Source organism: Aquarana catesbeiana, linkage group LG06 (genome assembly GCF_042186555.1).
Source record: "Aquarana catesbeiana isolate 2022-GZ linkage group LG06, ASM4218655v1, whole genome shotgun sequence".
NCBI classification, from domain to species: domain Eukaryota; kingdom Metazoa; phylum Chordata; class Amphibia; order Anura; family Ranidae; genus Aquarana; species Aquarana catesbeiana.
This window is the reverse complement of record NC_133329.1, coordinates 25010720-25031703: the sequence shown is the minus strand read 5'-3', so window position 1 is coordinate 25031703 and position 20984 is coordinate 25010720. Positions and strand designations below refer to the sequence as shown.

Genomic DNA, 20984 nt, shown 5'->3' with positions numbered 1-20984 from the left:
CTTGGAGGCCTTCTGGACAAGATGGGTATTTTTTTTTTAACACCGCACTACACTGTATTATATACTGTGTACACCGCCTGCACTGTATTAGAAACTGTACACCGCTACACCGCCAAATGCACTGTATATATAGGCTACGCTGAATGCAGAGTGTGTGTATAAATAATGTGTATATGTATATATATATATATATATATATATATATATATATATATATATATATATATATATATATATATATATATTGTAGCGGGGTGCCTGTGAAACAAATTAAAATAACAGAAAAAGTAACTGATGTTCCTCCACGGATTCTTAGATTTATAATCTAAGACAGTGTTTCTCAACTCCAGTCCTCAAGGCGCCCCAACAGGTCATGTTTTCAGGATTTCCCTCAGATGAAATGGCTGTGGTAATTACTAAGGCAGTGAAACTGATCAAATCACCTGTGCAAAATAATGGAGAGCCTGAAAACATGACCTGTTGGGGTGCCTTGAGGACTGGAGCTGAGAAACACTGATCTAAGATAATACCAGCAAAGACTTCAGGGTAAAGAAGGATAGTGCTTTAGCCTGTGTTGGTAAAGTCCGTTCCGGGGCTGGTTTTATTGGGAGTCTGATAGAGCTCTGGGTGGGACAGACTCCTAAGTCTGTGGACCGCAGTTTAATGTTTTCCTTTCAGGTCTTGATTAAGGCAGCTGGTCCTAGCTCTCAGTGAGAGAGTGTGGGTCTCCATGTGAGGAGGCATCTTGGAGCACTGCTGCTTATCCCTGACTTTGGATACAAGTATTTGTGATTGTAAGGACACTTACTACAAAACCCAAAGGACTGGTCAGACTACAAACACAGTAAGGCTCGGTAGAGCAGAAGTTTATTTTTGTTTGATTGATGGCAATATGCCCTTTTTCTTCTGTTTGGAACTATCCTGTGCATTAAACATGCTCAATAAAGCTTGCAAACAGTTTGCCGAAGACAAGCAGGCTAAGGACATGGATTACTGGAACCATGTTCTGTCTGATGAGACCAAGATAAACTTATGTGGTTCAGACGGTGTCAAGCGTGTGTGGCAGCAACCATTTGAGGAGAACAAAGATAAGTGTGAGTTGCTTACAGTCAAGCATGGTGGTGGGCGTATCATGGTCTGGGGCTGCATGAGTACGACTGGCACTGGGGAGCTACAGTTCATTGAGGGAACCATGAATGCCAACATGTACTGTGACATACTGAAGCAGAGCATGATCCCCTCCCTTCAGAGACTGGGCTGCAGGGCAGTATTCCAACATGATAAGGACCCCAAACACACCTCCAAGACCATTACTGCCTTGCTAAAGAAGCTGAGGGTACATGTAATGGACTGACCAAACATGTCTCCGGACCTAAACCCAGGGCCGGATTTACATAGGGGCTGATGGAGCTGCAGCTCCAGGCCCCTGCCTTAAAATCGGCCCTCCCAGCCAGCAGTAAAAGGCCGATTTTCTCCTGTCCATAAACTTCTATGGGACAGGAGAAGCTGTGTGTAAATGTAGGGGTGTCTGACTGCATCTGTGTTGGCTTACTGTGGTTATTAGTGTCACAGTGCACAGTTCCCCCCCCCCCCTACACAAATGGCTCTGCCTTCCCCCTCCCCTCTCTCTTCTCTCTCTGTGTGGGTTGGGAAATTGTGAACAGAGCAGCCGGCAGATAGAAGGTGAACTGAACACATATCTGAGTGATGAGCTTCTGACCATCCAAGTGTGAGCTCAGTGACTGGACTCTTATCTCCCTTCTCTCCCCCTCTTTTACCTTTTATCTTCAGCAATGGCTGTTATAACTGCAGCCAATATGTAGACTTGGCTCCTTGTGCTTTTAGGTGGGTTCACACTGCTTTGCTGTGTTTTGGCCCATTGCTGGTGTATCCGCATTTTTCCTGCGTTTTACCCATAGTCCTATTGATTTCTATTAGGTTGCATGTTTTTTCTGAAAGCGCACCAAAATTCCTGCGTGCTGCATTTTATCTTTGGCGCACTGTCAGAAAATGCGGCAAAAATATGCAACCTGATATAAAACAATAGGTCTGCAGCTAAAACTGCAGATACACAAGCAGTGCGCCCAAACTGCAGCACACCAGTGTGAGCCCAAAGGCTTGTACACACCCCCCTCTGTAGAACTTGGTCTGATCAATACTGCTGGCATTCAATTTACACACAGCCATACCATCCCAGATGAGGAGGGGTGGGGGCTCCAGGAATTTGTTTTTTTTTTTTTGTTTCATAAAGTTTTTATTGATTGAACAAATAAATGTAATACAACTTTGTCATATAAATGAAGTATAGCAAAGTCACATAGTCATCTGAGTAACATTTGGGTTAAAGTGGATTACACAAACAATAGTAATATCAAGATGATTTGGACAGTATTAATAACTATATTTAAAGCATATACATATTACATATTTAAACTTATTTGCTTAATGAGTATTAAGGTGAATTAACTCATTATATGAGTATGGAGAGGTATGGAAAGGCAATAGAAAAATAATAGTAAAAAAAAAAAAAAAAAAAAAAGGGGGGGGGAAGGGGTGAATAAAGACTATTTATTTATTATAGTAGTCTAGTATTCTCTTTGGTTTTTCTGTGTATGCCTTGTTTTGGTGAAGGAATCTTTTTATTAATTAATTAATTAATAATAGCTTTGTAAGACTGTGAATTTTTGAATTCAATCCAGTTGTACCATGTTGATGTAAAATTAGAAATCCTCTCCTGGGAAATACTTATAAGTTCTTCTATCTTTTCTATATTGTTTATTCTCCGGAACCATTCTTTTTTCGATGGAATAGAGTTTGAGCGCCAGTGGCAAGGGATACAGTGTCTTGCTGCATTTATCATGAACATGGGTAAAGATTTTAAATATTGTTTTTTGGGGATTGAATTGTAGTGAAGGAGGTATTGTGCTGGATTAAAACTTATGTTCTCTGAAGTGAGTGAGGTAATGGTTTCATGAACCATTTTCCAAAAGTTTTGTATTAGGGGGCATGACCACCAGATATGGAGCATAGAGCCTTCTTCTTGTTTGCATCTCCAGCATCTGTCTGAGATGCTTGGAGAGATTTTGTGTAGTAGGGCAGGAGTTCTGTACCACCTGGTAATTATTTTGAAGCCACACTCCTGGGTGGCTACATTAAGAGATCCTTTATGAGCATGCATGTATATTGTTTCCCAATCCTCTTCTGAAAGAGATAAATCAAGCTCTTGTTCCCATACTTGGTACGACGCACTGGAGAACTCAGTTTTGTCCCCAAAAAGTGAATTGTAGAGAGTAGATATAATGTGTCTTTGTGGGGTTTTTCTTGTGCATAGTTCCTCTAACTTTGTGAGTTGTCTTGTCCATGATTGGGCTGTCTCATTTCTGGTCAAAAAATGTCTGATTTGCAAATAGTTCCACTGTGAAATTTGGTTAGGGTTGTTGTTTTTGTTTATTTCTTCTCTAGATAGAAGTCTCTTATTTTGAAAAAAGTCACTGACTAGAATTTCTTTATGCGGCCATGAATTTGCAAGGAAATTTTGTTCTAGTCCCGGGGGAAAGTCTGGGTTATTTCTAAGCGGTGTGAGGGGGCTAAGCCAAGGAGAGGAGTTTATTCTTTTAAAGGTGTTTCGAAAGGTTTCTAATGTGGGGCCTATTAGGGGGTGAGTTTTGATATCTTTTGAGTGATTTTTTGGATGAATCCATGGAAGAGATTTGAGCTGTTGGGAGAATTGTTTTTGTTCTAAAGATACCCAGTCTTTCACTGTGTTATGGATGTTCCAATCTACTATTCGAGCTAAGAGGGCAGCCTGGTGATATTTCTTTAGGTCAGGTAATGCAATTCCCCCCTTATTTTTGGGTAGATTTAATCTAGTGAATTTGATTCTGGGAGACTTGCCTTTCCATATGAAGGTAGAACAGGCTTTGCGAAAGGATTCAAAGAATGTCGTTGGTAGTCTAATGGGAATTGTTTGCATCACGTATAGGAATCGGGGCAGAATTGTCATTTTTATTAGGGAAGCACGTCCAAACCACGATACGTTTAGTGAGTTCCATCTTTTTAAATCATCATGCGTTTCTTTTAGGATAGGGGTGAAATTAAGTTTAAAGAGATTATTTAAATTTGTAGGAATTTCAATTCCGAGGTATGTAATACTGTGTTTGGCCCATGAGAAGGAGAAGTTTTTTTGGCTAATTTGTACTGAACTTGGGGCTAGAGAGATATTGAGGGCATTAGATTTGGAGTGATTAATTTTTAGATTTGATAGTAGTTGAAAGTGTTCTAGATCTTGTATAAGATTGGGTATAGAGATGTGCGGTTCTGAGAGGAAAAGGAGCATATCATCCGCAAAAGCTGCGACTTTATATGTGTGATTTTGGATTTCTATTCCCTTAATGTCTGGATTTGATCTGATTTTATTTAGTAACGGTTCTAGTGTGAGGACGAACAAGAGTGGGGATAGAGGGCATCCCTGTCTAGTACCATTTCGTAAGTGGAAGGCGTTCGACAGGTGGCCGTTGACACGAACTCGTGCTGTTGGATTTGAGTATAATGTTCTAATGTATGATCTCATTAGAGGCATAATTCCTATATGTTTTAATACTGCGTCAATGAAGTCCCAGGCCACTCTGTCGAACGCCTTTTCAGCATCCAGGGAGAGAAAAAATCCCTGTTTCTTATTGGTTGTTAACCAATGATTTATGTTTAGTGCTTTGATTGTATTGTCGCGTCCCTCTCTCCCTGGAATAAATCCCACCTGATCCAAAGAAATAAGGGAGGTTAATAGGGGAAAGAGTCTGTTAGCTAGTATTTTAGCATATATTTTTACGTCTACATTGATCAGTGAAATTGGTCTGTAATTAGTGACTAAATTAGAATCTTTTCCTTCTTTGGGAATTACAGTTATGTGAGCTTCTAGTAATTGTTTTGGGGGCTGTTGTTCAGTATGTAGTGATTGGAAGGTTTTTAGAAATCTTGGTTTCAGTATATTGGTGAATGTCTTGTAATATTGTAGGGGTAGTCCATCTGGTCCTGGGGCTTTGCCTATTTTCATATCCTTTATAGCTCTATCGAACTCTGGGCCTGATATAGGGGCTTCAAGCTCTTGAGCTATGTTTCCTGCTATTTGAGGGGGACTGTATTTCTCTAGGAAGTCTTGAATGAGTTTTGTTCTCTTGTCTGTGTTATGTGGGCATCTAGGATTGGAAGGGATGTTGTATAGGGATTGATAATAATTTTCGAACTGTTTAGCAATCTCCTCATTCGACGAGTGTGGTGTACCTTGTTTATCTCTTATTTGATGTATATTGGAAGCAACTTTCTTATTTTGAACTGCTTTTGCCAATAATTTCCCACTCTTATTTCCTTGTTCATAATATATCTTATGTCTTAGGATATATTGCCTTTTGGTTTTCATGTTAATTTCTTCTGATAGTGCTGTTCGTGCTTTTGTTAACTCCTCAAATGTTGAGAGTGCAACAGTTCTTTTGTGTGCTATTTCTAATTTGTGGATTTGTTCTATCAGTGATTTTATTTTGGATTGTTGTTCTTTCTTTAAATTGGCTAGTTTTTTGATAAATTCTCCTCTAATTACGCATTTGTGCGCCTCCCATTGTGTGATTACAGAAGTCTCATCATTTTCATTTTGTGAGAAGTATTCTTTTAGTGTATTATTAAAATGTAATACATCTATGGGATCTTTTAGTATGGTGGTGTTAAGTCTCCAGGTTTTAGTAATCGTCTTTTTTTCCGGAAAGGTCAGTGTCAAGGTTATCGGGTGATGATCAGAAAGAGTCATGGATTCGATTGTGGAATGGGTCAGTAGGTCGAGGTCAGGTTGTGAGAGAAAAAAATAGTCTATTCTAGAGTATTTTTGATGGACAGAGGAGAAATAGGTGAAATCTTTGGTTTGAGGGTTTAGAGTTCTCCAGGCGTCGTGCAGCATTAGTTCCTTAAATTGAATTTTGATTTGTTTCAGTGCTTTATAGGGAAGGCTCGATGTACCACTTGAAGTGTCAATGAGGGGGTTTAAGGGAGTGTTGAAATCTCCCCCAAGAATAAGAATGCCTGATTTGAAAGTCGTTAACAGGTCTTTTATCTTGCGAAAGAAAGCCACCTGTTTTGAGTTAGGGGCGTAAACATTTGCTATGGTTATGGGATGTGGCCCTATCTTACCCTTCAAAAATATGTATCTTCCCCCTGGATCAAGCATTGTATCATGGATCTGAATTGGAGTTTGTTTAGATATCAAAATTGACACTCCTTTAGTTTTCCCTTCTGGATTGGTGGCGTGAAAAGCTGTTGGAAATCTTTTGTCTTGTATTTTTGGAATTTTGTCAGATTTAAAGTGGGTTTCTTGTATGCAAATGATATTTGCTTTCTGTTTATGAAATTCATTAAAAAATTTGGTTCTTTTTTCCGGTATGTTGAGTCCTTTTGCATTTATTGAGAGTAATTTTATTGTTGAAGAAATTTTCTGTTGATTTTGGATAGGCATTTTGGAGGTAGTTTTTCGAAAAACTGGATTTAAAGATGTTGGTATTGTGATACTGATCTATGTTATGGAGGATCTGATTATTATATCTGTTCGTCTTTACGTTAGTCTAGAAAGATTACTTAAGATTGGGGAAGGGAGGGAAAGGAAGGAGAGAAAAAAAAAAAAGGGGGGGGAAAAAACCCCAACTATAGATGGAAGGGGTATATGTTCCGGAGGTAGGTTAGACCAGCTAGTCTACCCTTAAAAAAAAAAAAAAAAAAAAAAAAAAAAAAGAGGGATCCGGAAAGGTCAAAGAGCAGAAAAATTTCTTACCCTTTGTGTGGGTTCGAGGTCTAAGTAAGGCAAGATGAATTCTTATACTGCTTCTCTTTTTCTTTTTAATATGCAGTATGAGATAAAACAATCCTTTCTTACTTGTTACTGTTTTCAAGCACTTCGGAGCAGCTAGCATAATATAATGTTTTAATAATTCGGGGATCTGCTATATTTTATTGCATTTCATAAAATATACCTATATTACGATAATTAAGGTTTAATATACTTTGTGGGCTAGGGTGTGTTGAACTTTTGTGTGTTTATGGGGTAACACATAAACCTATGCCATATTATGAGTAGAGTTCTTCAGGTCAGAAATTGTTGAGATCAGCTGTTACAATTATGCCTTTTGGCCGCTAGAGGGAGCCCTTGTATTCAATAACATATTGTAAATTCAAGAAGAACAGTGCATAATCTATGAATGGAAAATGAGATGTACAAATAAAACAAAGAAAAAGTTAAGGAGAAAAAAGGGGGGTTAGATAGAGGTCATAGGTTATCAAGAAATTATACCATACTGAATTAGGCAACTGTTAAATCTTCTATTGAGTGTGTCTAATACCTGTAACTTTTTTTATTTCTATTTTCATCAGATACAAATGAAAGGCACCACGGTGGCTTAATGAGATGCTTGTTGTTTTATTATGTTTGATACCTCTACTTGATTGAGGGTGTTATCAGTGGGTTATATAGCACCTTCCCTTATGTGTTCATTGGGGCAGTGGTTGAGTGCCTTAGAATTAAATAACATGGACCTTGGATTTTTGAAGGCCTTTAATATAATCCACCGTGATACGTTTCCTCTGCACTAGATTTAATCGAACAACAGAATGAAGTAATATTAACGTAAGCTGTGTTTGAACAAACTAGATGTAACTTTAGCTTGGATCTGTGAATATAAGTCACAAGCTACTAAAAACTCTCCTCTTCTTTTTATAATAGAGGATATTTCAAATCAAACTTTGATTATGTTCATTTAGAATTTCGTTTATTATCTGGGTTGACCAGTGTATGTAGACATTGCAATTTTGGAGTATCTAACATGTCTGATACTGGGTAACCGAGTTTGTGAGTATTTATTTTTTATTTGTTTTATTTTTATTTATTTTTTTATTATTTTTGTCTATTAATTTTTTTTATTTTTTATTTTTTTTTTTATTTATTTATTCATTTATTTATATATTTTCCCTTCATCTCAGATTACCCGAGTATCAGAGTGGTAGCATAAATTACAATATTTACTATCATTTTCCATAGATCATATCTTATTGAACATACCATCAAAATAATGTTTTTTCCCCAAAGTAGTTTTACATTTTCGAGTATTTTTAGAGGATGGTATACTTGCCTTGACTTAGGTATGTATCATAAATGTAAATGGGTAGGAGAAAAAAGAAAAAACTGGGGATAAATAAAAGTTAACAGTCAACCTTTTTTCTTTTCTCTTTTTTTTTTTCCTTTTTTTCTCTTAACTGAAAACTTGGTTCTCTGTGTTTGGATAGAAGTCTGTTAATCTTCTTGTTTCTGTTTCCTCTGGGGGTTGAATCCCCATATTATTATAGCTTAGTTGAAGATGCCTATTTGGGCAGAGGGTAATAGACATCACGGCTATAGACAGATAAAGTTCAGGTGTCCATATGATCCTGATGATCCATGCGGTCCCTGCGTCTGGGTGGTGAGATTCCAGGGCTTCCTTGGTTTAGTCTTCTTCTGTTATGTTGAGCTGATGGCGATCTGCGACGGCGATCTCGGTTCCTTTGGGCTCTGGGAGTATAGTTGTTGGTTACTTCAATCCAGGAGTCGTTTATCATGAATGAATTGTACCATTCTGGGACATCGATTGAAGGGATATTTAATGTGTCACAGAAGGATTGAAGATCGTCGGGTGTGCGCAGTAGTGCTGTGTGTCCTCTCCATGATGCTGATAGACAGAATGGAAATTTCCATCTATACGGTATTCCTCTGGTACGTAATTGATCAAGAATTGGACGCAGAGCTCTGCGTTGCTGTAGTGTAATATTTGACAGGTCTTGGAATAGCTTGATTTCATTTCCATTGAATAGGACTCTGTTTTTTTCCCTTGCTTTTTTTAGAATAGCTTCTTTCAGAGGGAAGTTTACCAAGCAGCAAATAATATCTCTTGGAGGATCAGTGTCTCTTCCTCTTGGTCTGAGGGCTCTGTGAACTCTTTCAAAATCAATGGGAGAGTCAGGGGGTCTGTCTAGCAGATCATTAAAGATTGCTGCAGCAGTCTGTTCTATTGGGTTTTGATCTGCTAATTCTGGGACTCCTCTTATTCTAATGTTATGTCTTCTCCCCCTGTTATCGAGGTCCTCCAGGTGACGGTGAATCTCAATGATATGAGAAAGATGCATGTCTGAATTTTTCTGTACTTGTTTGATAGCTTCTGCATGGCGTGCTGTGGCCTGCTCTACTGAACCCATCCTTGCTGCTACAGTCTGTATTTCAGTCTTTAGGTCTGTGACTGCTGCTGCTAGGGTTGCTTTTATGTCTAGGGCCACTGCTTGCAAGTCTGCTAGGCATAGGGCTTGAGGTTGATGTTGTGCTGGGGGACCCGGTTGTGTTTCAGGGTTGTAGGGGCCGATCGCGCCGTCCGCGGCAGGGCTGGAGCCGCCGAGCGGGATGGGATGTTTAGGCGAGGCCGCGGCTTTGAGGCCTTCACCCTGCGCCGTTCGGAACATCGCTGGGATGTTGCTAACCTGTTGTTGGTTTGCGTCCTGCGGTTCCCGGGTAGATGAGGAGCTCCGGTCACCCTTTACCATGGTTAGGTATGCGCTGTGGGATCCAGATGCTTATTTTAGCTGCTCCTGTGTGCTGGAGAGCCCGGTCTAAGCATCCATCTTGGTCCGGAGTTAGGCCACGCCCCCAGAGAGCGAATTTGTTTGACTATGCAGGCCCTGTCCCTTCTTTCCATCCTGGAAGAGTCCTGGAGGGAGTGGCAGGCTGCTGGTGGCAAGTGACACGCTGTATCTGGGGTCAGGCTGCTGGTGGCAAGTGGCACATTGCATCTGATGGCAAGTTGCACACTGTATGTGGTGGCACGCTGCTAGTGGCAGGCTGCTGGTGGCAAGTGACATGCTGTATCTGGTGACAGGCTGTCAGTGGCAAGTAGCACACTATCTGGTGAAAGGCTGCTGGTGGCACACTGTATCTGGTGGCAGGCTGCAGGTGACAAGTGGCACACTGTATCTGGTGGCAGACTGCTGGTGGCAAGTGGCACACTATCTGGTGGCAGACTGCTGGTGGCAAGTGGCACACTATCTGGTGGCAGGCTGTGGTTGGCAAGTGGCACACTGTATCTGATGGAAGGCTGCTGGTAGCAAGTGGCACACTGTATCTGGTGAAAGGCTGCTGGTGGCAAGTGGCACACTGTATATGGTGGCAGGCTGCTAGTGGAAAGTGGCACACTGTATCTGGTGGCAGGCTGCTGGTGGCAAGTGGCACACTATCTGGTGGCAGGCTGCTGGTGGCAAGTGGCACACTGTATCTGGTGGAAGGCTGCTGGTGGCAAGTGACACTGTATCTGGTGGCAGGCTGCTGGTGGCAGGTGGCACACTGTATCTGGTGGCAGGGTGCTGGTGGCAAGTGACACACTGTATCTGGTGGCAAGTGGCACAATGTATATGGTGACAGGCTGGTGGTGGCATGTGAAACACTGTATCTGGTGGCCGGCGGCACACTGTATCTGGTGACAGGCTGCTGGTGGCAAGTGACACACTGTATCTGGTGACAGGCTGTTGGTAGCAAGTGGCACACTGTATCTGGTGGCAGGCTGTGGTTGGCAAGTGGCGCACTGTATCTGGTGGCATGCTGCTGGTGTCAAGTGGCCCACTGTATCTGATGGCTGGCTGCTAGTGGCAAGTGGCCCACTGTATCTGGTGGCTGGCTGCTAGTGGCAAGTGGCACACGGTATCTGATGGCTGGCTGCTAGTGGCAAGTGGCCCACTGTATCTGGTGGCTGGCTGCTAGTGGCAAGTGGCACACTGTATCTGGTGGCTGGCTGCTAGTGGCAAGTGGCACACTGTATCTGGTGGCTGGCTGCTAGTGGCAAGTGGCACACTGTATCTGGTGGCAAGTGGCACATTGTATCTGGTGGCAGGCTGCTGGTGGCAAGTGGAATGCTGTATCTGGTGGCAGGCTGCTGGTGGCAAGTGGAATGCTGTATCTGGTGGCAGGCTGCTAGTGGCAAGTAGCACACTGTATCTGTGGCAGGCTGTGGGTAGCAAGTGGCACACTGTATCTGGTTGCAAGTGGCACACTATCTGGTGGCAGGCTGCTGGTGGCAAGTGACATGCTGCATCTAGCGGCAGGCAACTGTGGAAAGTGATACTCTACATCTGGTGGCAGGCTATGGGTGGTAAGTGACAAGCTGCATCTGGTGGCAAGTGACAAGCTCAGTTTCCCACTGATTCTGCATGATGGTGAGTTGAACTATTTCACTATATATTACAATGTAGTAACTGAAATAATGGAATTTGATCATCCTGACACCATATCAAGCATGGTGTCAGGATGATTGATTTTAAGTACTAACACCAGCCATTTGCCTGACAAATCACCTCCACTGCCGATTTCCCTGCCAACCCCGAGACTACACCCCCCACCCTCATCCTTTTTTGGGAAGAGGGGGTTGTCCCTAAATGACAGTTTGGAAATGTGGTCTCCCTATCTTGCTGCTGGTGAGACACCGCATAGCAGGTGGTATTGCTGCTGCTCAGAGGCTGCACGGCTGGTATTACTGGTGAGAGTAAATTTAATTCATTTTAGCGAAAAATTGTTTGCATTTTCATTTCAGCCCATGATGCTCTTAATCTGGCCCTGCCTAAACCCTATTGAGCATCTGTGGGCAGGGCCGGACTGGCTGGCTGCCCAAACTACCGCTGGGGCCGCTCACTGCCTGTGTCAGGCTGTCAGCAATCTAAAGAGCAGCAGCGGCGGCCGCCGCTGCCGCACTATGCAGTGGTTATGGCTGTGTCACACTGGTCACTCACTGTCTCCGGGGCCGCTCACTGCCTGTGTCACTGTCAGCAATCTAAAGAGCAGCAGCGGCCCCGGCTGCTGCACTATGCAATGGCTGCCTCCTGTGTCACTGGGTCACTCACTGACACTCAGTCTGTGTCTCCTCCGTTCGGGCGCCGCCCACCACACTCGCCATGACTCATGCCTCTGTCTGTGTGCCTGGGGGGGAGGAGCAGGAGAACGCCGTGCTGCTTCATTTTTGTTGTCTCTCTGTCTCTCTGTCTCTCTGTCTCTCTGTCTCTCTGTCTCTGTCTCTCTGTCTCTCTGTCTCTGTCTCTCTGTCTCTCTCTCGTGCCAGATTATCTTTGAAAAGCTGAATACCATTAAACGCTGCCACTGTACCCCATCAATTGCAGCCACTGTGCCCGTTAAACGCTGCCACTGTACCATCAAACGCAGCCACTGTACCCATAAATTGCCACCACTGTGCCCATTAAACACTTTTACCACTTTTAACTGTAATTTGTATGTATGTGTATATATATATATATATATATATATATATATATATATATATATATAGCCCTATGTGCTTTTATGTGTCTTATCTATATATAATGTGCTTTAAAATGCATGGTTTTCCATTTTATGAACAAGAAAATAATGACGTTTTGCTGTTGGGCTGGTATAATAATGCTATGGGGCTGGTATGACATTTTTTCCAGGGCTGGTTTTCATTCCCAGTCCGGCCCTGTCTGTGGGGCATCCTCAAATGGAAGGTGGAGGAGCGCAAGGTCTCTAACATCCACCAGCTCCATTATTTCATCATGGAGGAGGGGAAGAGGACTTCAGTGGCAACCTGTGAAGCTCTGGTGAACTCCATGCCCAAGGTTAGCAGTGCTGGAAAATAAAGGTGGCCACACAAAATATTAACACTTTGGGCCCAATTTGGACATTTTCACTAGGGGTGTACTTACTTTTTGTTGCCAGCAGTTTAGACATTAAGGGCTGTGTGTTGCGTTATTTTGAGGGGACAGCAAATTTACACTGTTATACAAGCTGTACACTCAATACTTTACATTGTAGCAAAGTGTTATTTCTTTAGTGTTGTCACATGAAAAGATATAATAAAATATTTGAAAAAAATATGAGGGGTATACTCACTTTTGTGAGATACTGTATATATCAAATACACTGCCACTAACTAACCTGCCTAATCTAGCTCAATCTCTCTATCTCCGTCCACTATAACCCACTATACGGCACTGTGTAAGCAGCCTTATATAATGTGGGGCATGAACTTAGTCCCCCTGAGCCATGATTGGCCAAAGGCAACCTGCCTTTGGCCAGTTATGGCTCTTGCTGAGAAGCGCACTGTGATTGGCCAAAGCATGCAGGTCAGGTGTATGCTTTGGCCAATCATCATACAGCAATGCACTGCGGTCCCGCAGTGCATTATGGGGCACTCAAATTTGTCGCAAACGCCCCATAAAATTCACTGTTCGATGAACGGGTGAACACCCGATGTTTGAGTCGAACTTACATTCGACTGGAACTTCGACAGGATTGGTACCAGCTGTTTGGAGAAAAGCCAATGCGGTACCAATAGTCAAAAAAGGACAGAAACAAATCCCTGGCAACTACAGGTCAGTTAGTCTAACATCAATCGTTGGTAAATTATTGGAGGGGATGATAAGGAACTATATCCAAGAATTTACGAAGGAAAAAAATATCTTAAGTAGTCATCAGCATGTGTTTAAGAAAGGTTGTTCTTGCCAGACCAATCTGTTAACATTCTACAAGAAAGCGAGCTGCAATCTAGACAGGGGAAGGCCTATAGATTTAGTGTACCTGGATTTTGCAAAAGCATTCGATACAGTCCCCCATAAGCGCTTAATCTACAAGCTGAGGTCTGCAGGTTTGGACCATAATGTTTGGGTTAAAAACTGGTTTCAGGGGCGTGCCCAAAGGGTAGTAATAAATAATGTGTACTCAAACTGGTCTGGAGTGGTAAGCCCCAGGGTTCTGTCTTTGGACCAATTCTATTAAATTTATTCATAAATGATGTAGAGAAAGGGATAAATAGCTCAATCTCAGTTTTTGCGAACCGCACAAAATAAAGCAGGGCAATAACTTCACATCAAGATATAGAAATCTTACAGAAAGACCTGAACAAAATAATGGAGTGGGCAACTACATGACAAATGAGGTTTAATGTTGAGAAGTGTAAAGTAATGCACTTGTGGAGGAGCTGGTTCTTTCCTGCCAGGAAAAGGGCTATGAACAGGCTTCAGGAGAGTTACATGAAATACTGGATATATTTTATAAGAGTTAGGTAAGGCTAATTCAAAGGCCACAGGGTTGATCATCTTCTTGATTTTGAAAGGACCTATGAACCTTGGCCCCAATTTCCTTGAGGGAATTGGCAATCTGAGGTTAATGGCTGATAGCCACACTTCTTTGCCTACCTTAAAGGCTGGGTTCTCCTTCCCTTGTTATAGTGCTTTTGGTAGTCCTCCTCCTGGGCTTTTTGCATAGCTTCCTGAATTCTCCGGAAGTTCAGCTGAATGGTAGCTACCCAGACTTGTACAGCAGGGACAGACAACTCAGGAATGGAATTTGGAAGAAAAGAGGGATGAAAACTGAAGTTTGACCAAAAAGGTGTTTGATTGGTGGCAGTATGGATAGAGTTGTTATACGCAAATTCAGCGTACGGCAGGAGAGTGGACCAGTCATCTTGGGAATCGGAACAAAAACAGCGGAGATACTGCTCCAGATTTTGGTTCATTCTCTCTGTCTGGCCGCTGCTCTGGGGATGGTATGCAGAGGAGAGACAGATCTTTATTTCCAGAGATTTACAGAGCTCTTTTAAAAACTTAGATGCAAATTGGACACCTCTATCCGAGGTGATGCTCTCAGGTACACTATGAAGTCTAATAATTTCCTTGAAGAAGATATTGGCTGTAGCAGAAGCAGAGGGAGTACCCACCATGGGCAGTAAATGTGCCATCTTAGAAAGCCGATCAATGATGACAAGGATAGTGGTGAACCCCCCCCCCCCCCCCCCTAAAATTAAAGGTCTAAATTAAAATCCATGGAAATTTCTGCCCACAACCGTTCAGGGATGGATAATCCATTCATAATAATCCATTCATCGCCAGCCCAAATTCGAACAAGGTTGTAGGCACCACGAAGGTCTAACTTGGAGAAGATTCGGGCGGATCGGAAGCATTGGAATAACTCTGGAATAAGAGGGAGCCGGTACTAATTTTTAATGGTGATTTTGTTTAGCTCCCTGTAATCGATGCAGGGTCTCAGAGAGCAGTCTATTTTTTTCTATGAAGAAGATACCGGCTCCAGCCGGTGATGAGGAAGGCCGGATAAGTCCTTTTTCAAGATAATTTCAATGTAAGACTTGAGGGCCTTTAATTCAGTCTCAGACAAGGGGAAAGATACAGCCAAAAGGGATTTCAGAGCCAGGCAAAAGGTCTATAGGGCAGTCATAAGACCGATGAGGTGGTAGACGGTCGGCCTGTTTGTCAAAAACATCCTTGAACTCCAATGTAGAGTTGAGGTACATGTTGGAGACTGTACTGGTACAATGGTTGAGCAAGAGGCTGGGGCTGGGAGGAGGCAGTGTTGAGAACAGTATTGGGAAGAGAAGGAGACTTCTTTCTTATTCCAATTGATTTGAGGTTCATGAGCCTGTAGCCAGGGGAGCCCCAAGATGATGGGAAACATAGGAGAAGGGATCATGTTGAAGCACAGGAACTCCTGATGACCAGAGTCTGTGGTGGTAAGTATAGGTCTGGTTACCTGAGTGATAAGTCCAGAAGAGACCCATCAGACAGGTGTACCTTGAGGCTTTGGTTTTTAGTCAAAAGAGGGATGTGTAGTTTTGCAGCTAGTGAAGCATCCACGAAGCAGCTGCACGCTCCGGAATCAACTATGGCTGGCAGGCGGGTTTCCTTTTCTGTTAGCTGTAAGGAGACAAAGAGGGTGACATAAGTCTGTGAAATACCGGAGACTTGATAGTTCATGACAAATTGAGGGTAGGACTTACTTGGTCTCACAGGGCAGGTGCGAAGAAATAGTCCTGAACCCCCACAGTAAAGGCACAGGTTGGCCTTTACTGTGGGGTTTTTTTTTTCGTTCACCCTTAATTGGGGTTTAACTAACAGCACTTACCAGCAGCATCATCTGCATTCTATCTTTTTTTTTTTTTTTTTTTCTCTCACTGACCTTTCCCACTAATTGATAGTGGCAGTAGTTTTATTACCATCTCTTTGTAATCCTCCAAACAAAAACATCTGTTACTAGAAATGTATATATTAACAGAACAGCGCCATATCTACTTTGGTTTCTTTCACTTTTTCATTTACTCCACCTAGTGGTAGTAACTGGTAGAGGCAGCAGTTCCATTAATCAGCTCCAACCCTTGAGCTGGTAACTGTTCCTTTTGTGCGGAAACTTTCCTCTTTCTTTACAGGTTGGCCTGATGCCTACGTAATCTTTCCCCTGGGGTGAGGGGAGCGCAGACCAGTCCTAACTGCATGGGCTCAACTTCAGAAGTAGTGGAGACTGGAGGAGCCGAGAAGGATGGATGGATGGGAGTCGGCTTGGGGAGCATCCAGCTGGGTCGGAGAACCTGGAAGCGCTCTGAGCGCTCTGAGCGTCGCTCCTGCATACCCCTGTCCAATTTGGTAGCTGCTTGGATCAAATCCTCCAGAGTAGCAGGGGTCTCTACCCTGGCTAGCTTATCTTTAAGAGCTTTGGACAGCCCCTGACAGAACTGGTACTTGAGGGCAGGTTCGCTCCAACCGGTATCAGCCGACCACTTCTGGAACTTCAACAGTATAGTCCTCTACCGGCCTTCGCCCTTGAGATAAGTTATGTAAAGTTGCCTCAGCCATGACCATGCATTGGGGGTCATCGTACAGTTGTGTCATACTTTCAAAAAAGGTATCCACTGAATTCAACACAGGGCTCCTCTGTTCCATCAGGCTGTGGGCCCAAGCTTGTGGTTCATCGGCCAGGAGAGAGCCCGTGTCACGTACCTGGTGATGGAGCCTGATATGCAGAGGACGGCCTCTCTTACAACTCTGACTTGTAGCCCCTGATAGAGCTGACAGGAAGCACCAAAATGCAGAGTCGCACAAGTGCCTGACGGGATCACTGAACCTGGAGCTGGATCGGAGCACTCAGCCGGGCTGTAGAGGTGTCTGTAGGAATCCCAGAGCAGTGGTAGGCAGGTAGCTGGAGTGAGTAGACAACCGGTCCCCACAGGCAGAAGTGCAGGTGCAGCAGAAGGTATGGTGGCACCCTCGAGGCTGAAGAGAGGGCAGGTACAGGCAGGCCGGGTCATACACAAATGGGCACGTCAGGAACAGAGGCTGAAGCGGAATCAGATTACAGGCCGGGTCGTCAGCAGACTGGCAGCAAAGTGGCAGAAGGAGCAGGCAGATGCAGAGTAGAGGACAAGCCGGGGTCGGATGCAGGCAGGAAACAGGAACGTCAGGAAGCAAGCTGGGTCACAACAGGAACAGACGTCAGGTAGGTAATTGCAGGATACACAGGGAATGCTGTAGAGCAGACAGCACTGAGTCTGGAAACTGACTGAGTTTAAGTAGCCTGTTTGGGTGTCAAAAAGCTGTCACAGGGTGTGTGTGCACCAATGGAATTCTGACAGGGGCAGAGGTAACAGGTCATCTTCTTCGGCAGCCATTTTGGGTGCTGGCATGCCCTTCCTGACAGGCAGAGGTAACAGGTCGTCTTCTTCGGCAGCCATCTTGGGTGCTGGCATGCCCTTCCTGACACTGCCCCCCCCCCCAAAGGGCAGCCTCCGGATGCCCAACTTGGCCCACTTGTCAGGATGGGAGTTCTTAAAAGCTTGAACCAAATTTTGGGCATGGATATTACCTTCAGGTTCCCAGGAGTTGTCCTCTGGCCCATACCCTTTCCATTTTATCAGGAACTGGATCTGATTTCTTCTCTTCCTGCAGTCTAAGATTGTTTCCACCTCAAACTCTTCCTCCCCATCAATAATTACAGGTTCAGGCGGGCCGGAACTTCGTCCTGGGAATGGGTCAGGAAAGGCAGGTTTCAACAAGGTTATGTGGAACACAGGGTGGATTCTAAATGACTCAGGCAACTCTAATTCATACGCAACCTCGTTGATCCGTCTCTTCACCGGAAATGGTCCTATAAATTTAGGGCCCAGTTTCTTCGAGGGACAGGCCAGTTTCAAATTAGTAGTTGCTAGCCACACTTGGTCACCAGGGTTCAAGATCAATTCACCCCTTCTTATCACTGGGAGCAGGCCAATCCAGGATGGCTGTAACCTTCTGGGGATCCATCTGGACGCCTTCGGTGGAAATGATTAAACCAAAGAATTGGATGCTTTGGCGTTCAAATACACATTTCTCTGGTTTTGCATAAAGTCAGTGTTGTCGAAGGTGACTCAATACATTCTTGACGTGACTACGGTGGTGATCTAGAGGGGGAGAGAAGATTAGTATATCATCAAGATAAACAACAACAAATAGATCCAGGAAATCTCGGAAGACATCGTTGATGAAGTGCTGAAAGGTAGCTGGGGCATTGCAAAGTCCAAAGGGCATCACAAGGTATTCAAAATGCCCAAACCGTGTGCGGAACGCCGTCTTCCGTTCATCCCCCTCTCGTATGCGAACCAGATTATAAGCACCCCGAAGATCCAATTTTGTGAAAATGGTGGCCATACCGAGTCGCTGGAATAATTCAGGCACAAGTGGAAGAGGGTAACGTTTTTTTACAGTGACCTTATTAAGTTCACGGTAGTCCACACAGGGCCGTAATGAGTGGTCCTTTTTTTTTCTACAAAGAAGATCCCCGCACCGGCAGGAGATGTGGAGGGGCGAATAAACTCCTTTTTTAAGGTTGTCATCAATGTAGTCTTTCAAAGCAACAAGTTCAGATTCAGATAGAGGAAAGATCCTGCCAAAAGGAACTTCAACCCCAGGAAGGAGCTCAATTGGACAGTCATAAGCCCTATGAGGAGGAAGCGTTTCTGCCCCTTTTTTGCTGAAAACATCCAGAAAGTCGTGATATGCTACTGGAACGACTTGGCGGGCTTCGGACTCAAAATCGATGCACAGCAGGGGAGATTGGTCCTGATGATTCTCTTGCCAACAATGCTGAAGGCAATAGGGGGAAAGAAACTTGATTTCTTCTGTATCCCAGTTAATGTAAGGGTTATGAGCTTTTAACCAAGGCATACCCAGAATGATTGGGAACAGAGGGGAAGCGATTGCATCTAGGCGTAGAAGCTCTTGATGGTTCTCGGCAATAATGGTAGATAATGGGATGGTTTCATGAGTAACCAATCCAGATTTAATGGTGGATCCGCCTGCCAGATGTACAGAAAGTCTCTGAGCCTTGGGTAGTAGAGGAATTTGATGTTTGGCAGCAAAAGCTAAACCTATGAAACAGCTGCAAGCTCCAGAGTCAATTATAGCGGGGGTCTGAATAGTTCCTCCTGGGAGCTGTAACAAAATGGAAAGAGCAAGATGAGCAGAGTGATTGGGTAGAGATGGAGGAGAAGCGGATGTAACTGAGAGGCACTTGCGGATCTTGACCGGACAAGACCTCACATAATGTCCTGATCCTCCACAGTACAGGCAAAGATTTAACTGGCGTCTGCGCTGGCGTTCTTCTGTAGTCAGAGAAGGACGGAGGAGACCAAGCTTCATGGGTTCAGGTGCGTCTGAAGTGGATGCGGCAGGAGCAGGTGAAGCGGGACTGAAAGAACCAGACACTCGTGGAAGCATCCATACTGGACGGGACTGGTCGGTGGCTCGTTCCGACCTACATTCCCTTAAGCGACGGTCAATCTGGATTGACAAATTTTATAAGTGTCTCCAAGGTGGAGGGGACACCTGTTCGTGCTAGCTCGTCCTTGAGATTATCAGAAAGGCCCATGCGGAACTGGTAACGCAAGGCAGCATCGTTCCAGTTAGTGTCGGAACGCCAGCGCCTGAATTCTGAAACCTAGTCCTCCACGGCCCTGTGACCCTGCTGAAGCGTGTGAAGGGCGGCTTCCGCAGTAGCGGCTTGCTGGGGGTCTTCATATAACTGAGCCATGGCTCCAAAAAAGGAGGCTAAGTCCGTCAGATGTGGCCTTTTGTTCAAGGAGTCGGTGAGCCCAGGCCTGTGGTTCCCCCTGAAGCAAGGAAATGACAAACCCGACCTTGGTGGCTTCCAGTGAGAAGGTTCATGGTTGTAGCGAAAAATAGAGTTTGCATGCATTGCGGAAGGCTCTGAACTCGTTGCGTTCTCCGTGGAACTTTTCAGGAGTTTGGGACTCTGGGTTCAGGTGGTAGCATAATGACTGCGGGAGCTGCTGGCATCCCAGAAGTGGAAGGTGCTTGAGCAGCAGAGGCATACAAGGTCTGTATTTGGCCTTCCAGCTGGGTATAACCCTGTTGTAAGTCCTTTACAGCTTGTGTTAATCCGGCTGTGTGTTGGCAGAGTTCCTCCATAGGAGAGGGTCCTTGCACAGGCTCAGACATGGCTGTCTGCTACTGTCACGTACCTGGTGATGGAGCCTGATATGCAGAGGACGGCCTCTCTTACAACTCTGACTTGGAGCCCCTGATAGAGCTGACAGGAAGCACCAAGATGCAGAGTCGCACGAGTGCCTGGCGGGATCACTGAAACTGGAGCTGGATCGGAGCACTCGGCCGGGCTGTAGAGGTGTCTGTAGGAATCCCAGAGCAGTGGTAGGCAGGAAGCTGGAGTGAGTAGACAACCGGTCCCCACAGGCAGAAGTGCAGGTGCAGCAGAAGGGATGGTGGCACCCTCGACGCTGAAGAGAGGGCAGGTACAGGCAGGCCGGGTCATACACAAACGGGCACGTCAGGAACAGAGGCGGAAGCGGACTACAGATTACAGGCCGGGTCGTCAGCAGACTGGCAGCGAAGTGGCAGGAGCATGCAGATGCAGAGTAGAGGACAAGCCGGGGTCGGATGCAGGCAGGAAACAGGAACGTCAGGAAGCAAGCCGGGTCACAACAGGAACAGAAGTCAGGTAGGTAATTGCAGGATACACAGGGAACGCTGTAGAGCAGACAGCACTGAGTCTGGAAACTGACTGAGTTTAAGTAGCCTGTTTGGGCGTCAAAAAGCTGTCACAGGGTGTGTGTGCACCAATGGAATTC

At 44.5% G+C, this 20984-nt stretch overlaps 2 protein-coding genes across 2 annotated transcripts in view; both read left to right on the top strand.

Annotated features, from left to right (window-relative positions):
* LOC141147918 (uncharacterized) overlaps positions 1–20984 on the top strand; it is a 496131-nt gene that overhangs the window by 225295 nt on the left and 249852 nt on the right. The window lies entirely within an intron of this gene.
* The window catches only part of LOC141147350 (uncharacterized), a 56634-nt gene that overhangs the window by 34697 nt on the left and 953 nt on the right, over positions 1–20984 (top strand). The window lies entirely within an intron of this gene.